Below are 8,069 nucleotides of genomic sequence, written 5' to 3' on the forward strand. Positions count from 1 at the left end.
TTTGCTCTTGTGAGTATCGGATCATTCCTAATTTGAATCAATATGGTTTTCAGCAGGGTGTACTCTTTTCCCATCCTTTGAAGGACTTCTGAAAACCCACTGTGCCTTTGTCAGCGGCAACAACTCCAACTTAAGTGAAAGAGCTGGCTTTTTTTTTTATTTGTAAAGTGTCGTGCAAGTTGGCTGGTGGTCATATCTTAAACAAAGGGCAAGAATGCCAGTGTAATATAAATATAATAACAGCTGATACACTGCTAATGCTCTGTATTTCGTAGCTTTTTGGTTTTAATATTCCAATTCCCTTTGCATCTATAAAAGCTAATAGGTAAACAGTCCTGAATGGAAGAAATGAGGCAGGTCTACATGCCAATGAATTAGCATATAGATGAGTTCATCTCATACAAATAGTGCTCTTTTGCCCAGAAGTCCCTGTGCTGAGCAAAGATCATGTATGTAAAGTATGCATGCAGAAAATGTAAATTAATCCGTTTCAATCATCATTCAATCTAATAAGATTTTTTTTTCCATCCTGTCTCTCATTTGTCCCTAGTTACTCAAATGTCCAGAAATATGGAGAGGGCGGTCAAACTATTCCCCCAAGCTGCTTAATCGTTTAACAGAATAAAAGCTGGGGAAATGACTTATAAACAAAAGCATGATTATAGCGGACATGAAATGTATGTCAACTACAAACAAGCATTTGGATCATTGCTTGTAGATGAGACAAAGACTGAAATCAGTTCTAGTTAATTAAAAACACCTCAGTGTTTTTCTGAAAATGGATCATCCTGTCATTTTCTAAAGCGTAAATTTCACAAAAGGAATGCCGTTGACCGTATGTTTTGTATTTGATCCTCATTATTGTAATTCCGTAAACACATACCGCCTCTGTGAAACATAACTATTTTCATTACGTGGCTCTTGTTAATATGCTGAAAGAAGCTTATAGAATTGGGTCAGCTAATTAAGCAATTAGCTTATTTCAGCTCTGTGGTCAGGCTGTTACTAATCTATGGCATTGTGAGTACAGATCTGCCAAAACCAAGAGGCTTGTGTGTCTGTGTCTGTGTCTCCCATCTCGCCTGACAAAGGATCATGTTTGAAGTCTTCCTTCCCCTCAGCAGAAAGGCAGAAGACTTGTCTCTGCTCACTAATACTCACATTTCTCATGCAAATCCTCTGCACTGAATGGGTTGTTTATTGTCTAGTTATGAAACTGAGACATTTATGTAGTGTTGTTGAAGTGTTTGCTCCCTACATTTGTAGCTGTGTTAACATACATGAAATCCCAAACAGATTAGAGTTCGATAGCATTAAAGCCATGGTGACTGTTGGTGGTTTTTAGCAAAGCACACCACATTTCTTCATACCAGACTTCTGACGAGAGGGAAAGTTAGGCACTGTGACAGTGGAGAAGTAAAAATATTACTGTTATAATGAACATTTCTTTTTGTCTGTTTAATTACCTGAGACATTTCTATAGTGTAGGCCTTTACTTCCTGGTAAGTTTGTGTATATTTTAAAAAAAAAAGTTTGGAATTTCTTTTCTCTTTTGCATAAAAAGAACTGATTCTGTCTGTGTTTTGTTGAGGATTCAACCATATCGTTCACTACTGCGAACTTTGCCGTTCGTTGCTGTTCTAGTGTACAAAAACTGTCTTTACCTCCTGTTGATAACTTATTTGCAGCTGACCCATTGGTCATCCTCTCGTGACTTAAGTTGAGTAGATTTTAGGCTGTCTGAGGAGGAAAATAATCAATCTGAAATAATCGTGGTGATATCTTTGATTGTAGTTCAATAACCGTGGTTATACTGTGGGAAAGAGTCAAAGATGGGGTCGATTTCTGACCGCGTTGAAAATTCTGAATGACCGGATCACAGTGCGAATGCTGCTTCCGTCTACATCTGAGAACCAACCAACAGGAATGCAGCTTTGCTCAATGTGACAGTGATGCTTTTTTGAGAAAAACGACTAACCAAAGCTGTGTAGATGTATACCATACATTGTTTCCAACAAAGAAAAAAAATCTAGTTCCACTGCATCAGCAGAAGCCTTGTTTGTATTCTGTCTTCATGAGAATATGTTCTCATGACATCAGCAAGGAGAAGGTAACATAGAAAAAAAAAAAGTACTGACATGTATTATCGTACGATAATTTCACAGTCGACATAATCAAACATGCTGTACCCAAGTACCTTTTACCTCTTAGGGTAAAGGCCATTATTTAAGAGCTTCCAATATAGCCGTAGACTGTATCACCTCAATTCTGTTACTTGGCGCCGTCTTGAGTTTTTGGAGCAAAAAGTTGATAACGCAGGAAGTTGATAGTAAGCATCATTAGCAATCAGTTGGACCTCAATCCTCTTTATTTAGTCTTGTTTTTGGTGTCCACCATCATTTAAAGTATTAGATATGTTGCATTTAGTTCCTTAACTGATTTACTCTGTGTACAGTTGCTTTATCAGAACTGGAAACTTCAGCCTGCTGTGTCCTGAGAAAATACTGTTAATAGGTGTGGCAATGAACCAGACCAGTTACGTTGTGGATCCGACGCCCAGAACTTTGAAAATATAAAGATGCTTGAAAACAGTTTAGAGTTGACTGAGCAATAATTCCCTGTTATCATGAATGACCTATTTCATGTCCCCCTTAGTCAATAAGAACTAATGGTAAACAGGTTCAGAAAGTTTTAAAGCTTAATATGAGACTTTCGGTTTCAGGTTAGATATAATCAAAAGTTCTGTAACTGAAAGTGATACTCCACTAATCATAAATGTAATTTGTGCTGCTGAATGAAGGATAATTTTGTCATTTACAACAGTTAGGAGCTTTAGAAGTTAGTATATTTTAAACTGTGGTATACTAATAGCATCTTGATGAGAGAAATCTGAGTGAGAAGTGTACCTAATTGAAGGAAAGGCTTGAAATGCATTGTTAACGGGTCAGAGAGACACCACTTACGGTCATGATGATGATATGCAAGGTGTGGAAATGCATTTCCAATCTCCCCGGCTTGAGCCCATCAGTTTCCATTCAGAAGTGTGTGCTCTTGTTCATTAAGCTTATGCATATCATCAACTGGTGCACTCATTCTATCTGGCAGATATGGCAGGGATAAAACGATGTGAAGGATGGAAATTCAAACAACCATTCTCATTTGCAAAGGTCATTAAAGCCTGGCATACATTAGAAAATCTGCTAATTATGAAATGGCTTAACTCCACATTCAGTGGGATTATGTCTGCTCATTTAGAATATGTTGATCCCCTCCCTTACTCGCCACAAGACAGTTGATGTATGGGACTTGTGGCACAGAACTAATGTTCCCAGTGCTTGTCGGTCATCTTAACTGACTGTAAGAAGTCCATAAAAGTGGTTGTCTTGTTCTGAATGAGGATCTGCATCAACATGAAAAGGCACACATGAATTTTAGTGTCGCTGGGTAAATTTGTTGTACTGATGACTGGGCTCAGCCGCTCATCCTCTTTATTTACATGAGACACATTGAGTTAGAAAAGTGTTTTTCTATACTATATAAAACTCAAAGTCAAAATTATGATTAAAACCTTTAAGCTGCTTGTGAAATCAGCATTCTTACCTAAAACATATAATTCAGGGAAAGGCTTCTCTTAACAGATGAATGCAATGAGCCATTATGATCTGCTTTTTAGAACATGAAAAATAAGCATTGGCAGTGCAAGGCATAAAAATATAATTCTAGTAAAGAATAATCTAACAAAACTAGTTAGCTTCCACTAAAATAGGTAGAAGCTACATTTGATTTAAAGAGACTGGGCAGTAAACATGTCTTGCTGTTAAAAATGGAATTGGTGCAGATGGAGAAATATCTAATATTAACACATAATTAATTTTATTTAAAGTCTGGCACATCGCGACTTAATGTCAAATGGTACTAATGGTACTATCCATAATGTTCTTGATTAATTTAAAATCATTAGGTATTGTAGGAAAAATGTACATTTTCTTGAAAAGTTGCAGTATCTTTTTAAACTGCATGGTGGGGACCAACATGGTCACATGCAGTTTGGTTTGGAAACATTCTGCCCCCTTTTCACAAGTTGACACAATTTTGTTTGGTCTTAATGAAATGTCTGTTGCATACCTTTTGTCAAAATACTATAATACTTCCCTTTTTTAAATATCATCTGGTTTTAGGGTGTGAAATGAGTAACTTGACTCTGCTCACCTTTCTCTTTCACAGATATATCTTAATCAAGATCTGTCCTACAGCTTCCAGCTACTGTGCAAATGTAAATTTGTGCACAGATTACACTCAATAACTTTTGAAGCACATTATTACCCTATGAGAGAGCACATAGTACCAAGCCTGATAACTTGCACTAGCACACACAGCAAGCTATGCTCACACTTCCACACACCAAACTAATAGAAAAGGACTTGATAAGCAAATCTTTTTTTCCCAAATATGTTCAAGTATAACTCCCTTGTCTGCCTTTAGATGGATGAAACTGATTCTTCGTTTAGGTACACTCTCTTCAACAGTCACAAGTGGTCCATGGTTGGTAAAACATTGGACCACAGACTAATAACAGGCTAGCAGACTAAGTTACCATGCAGTCAAAAATCATGTTGCAATTCTTCCATCACACATTGTCTGAGCTTGACTTTTGGTTCATTCCTCTGTGTTTTAATGTTTTTGTTTATAAATATCCAGAACTGCTGCTCTGCACTGAAAGACAAAATGGAAATCATAATTTCTGAATTATGACAGGAACATGATGAAAGAATGGCAATTTAAAGTCCCATTTTCTACACTGGATATGAAACATCAAACAAAGAACTGGTGACATCATCGTGGCAACTTCCATATGAAAAGTCTGTTCCGAGTAATTGTAAAAACATGCTAGTAAGTTGGTGATGATCCAATAAGTATTTACGAAAAGGTTTTCATCTTATGTAGCATTTGATTGACTGAAGTTTCATTTTTACCAATGAAAAAATAAAATAAAAATAATGTTTGGGGGTCAAATTCTAAATGATCAAACATTTCCCATCCTTCATATGTCTTCCGTTTGGACTCATATTGTCGTGGAGCTGACTCTTCTATTGGAACTCTACTATTGACAGTGTAATTCATGGTTAACCTAATGACTTACCTCCAATAACACTTGTCACAGTCATGTAATTGACTGAAGATCTTCCATATGAATTTACTTTTGATTTGATTGAACCTCCACATGGATTTGATGCATACATTGTCCCAGACTGGACCTTCAAAATAACCTCCACACAGTAGACCTTGTTGGATCAAATCACCCCAAATTTGGTCTGTTTAATAATCCAATTGCCATTAAGGCAGGCAGTAGTGCTTAGATCTATAAAAGGTTAATAAGCCTCAGCTGCAGTGTGTTTCTCTTGGGTAAATGTCACTTAGACATAGGCCACCATGGGTCAAGATCTCCCCCCAGATCTAAATTTAATCACATAGCATTGCCTGGCCCTGTCCTCACCCTCATTAGTTCTTGGTTTGTGCAGGAGTACGATCTGCCCTGTTTTATCCCTGGCACTCTCCTTCCAGCCCACGACTCTGACCCAGACGTGCCAGCAGACACAAACTCAAAGCTGTCTTTGAGTGCAACAATTTAATAGATCCTTTGTAGATTTGCATGACATGTGGCTCCGCAGAAGTATCTTGCACCATGGGATGCAATGAAATTCTCCATTACTATCATATTGTACGATCTGTGGTTGAGCTGTCACCTGATGCAGGCCTGTGCCACCTGTCGGCCTGCCCATTATAATGGCAGAATGACCGGAATGATTCAAGCTGCCGTCTCGTCTTAATTATCTCCTCTGAGTTTAATTAACTAGCTCATCAATTGGCCAAAAGGAAAGGGGGGAAAAAACAGCCTTGAATCACTTCAAATCACAGTCATCGAGACAGAACGTATCATCATAAAATTATTGTTTTGTTTAAAGCAGTTCAAGCGCACGAGGTGCATCATGACAAATAACTCCTGAGAGGCTATGTATGATGAGAATGGATAAATTTCCATATTGTTTGTGGGACTACCAGAGGGAAAGAGCTGTCATACGCTCCGCATGAGTCTTATGAATGTGTCCCTTATTTTACTACTGTATGCTTAAAAGATGTCATGGTGTAAGGAGTCCATATGGGACAGAATGCAAAAATCATTTAGTTCTGAATGTTAATATGAATTACGTACAAAATGGGTAATAATTCTTCTGCCCTACAGAAATGATTAACATAATTCTGATAAATAGGCAGATGGCAGAATGTGTGAATTGAGGAAGATTTATCTTAATTAATATCTTGAACCTACTTGGCGAAAGGTAAATGGCTCCACCGGGGCCAAGGATGTTCCTCTGTCTTGTGTGTGTATCTTTCTCATGGCCTGACATGTAGTAGTGGCCTGAGGATATTAAGTTGCTCTCCAGGTATGCATCAAACTCAGGCAGCCTGCTGATAATGAACATATACCCAGGCAAGCAAGCATAGGCGCACACACATACACACAGGATATACAACTCATGAAATCCCCCACTATTACTTCACGATGGAAAAAAAAACACTTCCATTTTTTTTTTTCTCTCCGCCGAAATGAGCTATATGTGGCTAACATTCATCATCATTTTCCTGTGGCTACATTACGAAGAGCCCGAATATTCTTGCTTATTGCTGGTGTCAAATAAAGTGTGAATTCCTTTTGCTCATCACAAATTAAGGCAATTAAAATGTTAATTACTATACATAGAAAAGGGACAAAGGAATTCAAATAAATTGATGTATTGACATTTTTTAATTAATTCATTCAAGTTCCTACTGTGTTGGATAATTATGCTTAAGTGTTTAATTACATATTTTGATGGGATCCTCAATTACTCTGGCTTAATAAAATATCATTAGCCTGTCTCCCAGGTTCTAAGCTGTGGAGACATACGGTATTAGTTGATGTATTTAAATAAAGTATTAGATTACAGTCTGGTTGGGATATGTGACAGGTCTGCAGCTCTCAATCTCAACTACATCTCTGTTAACCTGGGAGCCACTTTTCACATCAAAGTTTGACACGGCGGCAAACAAACAATGTTAAATTTGCATATTAATTAGTAGCAGGCTATCAGCGCAGATGATGAATTCAAATGTGTGGCCCTTTGCTGTGGCCCTTTGCTGTGAGCCACAGTGCCGCCTTGCGGGAAGCTCAGCTCTCAACCTGGCAGAACAATGAAAAATTACCCAGACCTAAAGGCCAGCAAAACCCTCCCTTCCCCAGACGTGATAGGTTTTATTACCAGGCGAGTGTAAATATTCAATATCCTTTCACTGACGGTGTGTCTTACAAATCAATTTGCAGTGTCACAACGTCTACTGCAAATATATGCAAAGCACAGATAAGTACCTAGTTGTCACCCATCCAGTGCTGCTCAGTCAACCTCCTCTGTCAGAATGCACATAAGGAACGATAGCTGCCATCTGGTTGCTGTATAAAATTATCTTGTTTAAATCCTCAAAAGGTTATTACAGTTATGCAAGTGATCCATCAGTTTTCCAGCTCAGTGTTACAGAGCAGCAGGAGCGCTGAACACATTTCCACTCTGTATTCTGCAGGCTTTAACACCTCAACATGTATCCTTTTTAAGCATGTTTTACATCGTCTTGAAAGGAACAAGGCTTGCCAAAGGCTCAAAGGCATGATCCTATAATTAGAACACAGTTCACTTGGTTAGCAGGTAATTTACCTTTAGGGTAGAAGTCTAATTATTGTCTTTGAAAAGCTAATTTAGCGTCAAATACTTCAGGTGTCTTTTCCCCTCTCTTTAGCAAAGGGAAAAGTATCCTGAAGCAATGTAGGGTCGGAGCCATCTCTCGTGCCTGGTGCTTTTAATCCTTTTGTTTACATGACTGAATCTTAGGGAAGAAATGAAAAGCAGTGACATGCCGCTTCTCCTCTTGTTTCCTTCAATAAGTGTACAGGCCTTTCATGAGAGAAAAGCACCAGTGTTGACCCACTGCTAAGTGCTCTTAGCAGGCAGACCTGATTTCTGGCAGATGGTGTTTGTGAG

This window comes from Odontesthes bonariensis, chromosome 21 (assembly GCF_027942865.1).
Source record: "Odontesthes bonariensis isolate fOdoBon6 chromosome 21, fOdoBon6.hap1, whole genome shotgun sequence".
Taxonomy (NCBI): domain Eukaryota; kingdom Metazoa; phylum Chordata; class Actinopteri; order Atheriniformes; family Atherinopsidae; genus Odontesthes; species Odontesthes bonariensis.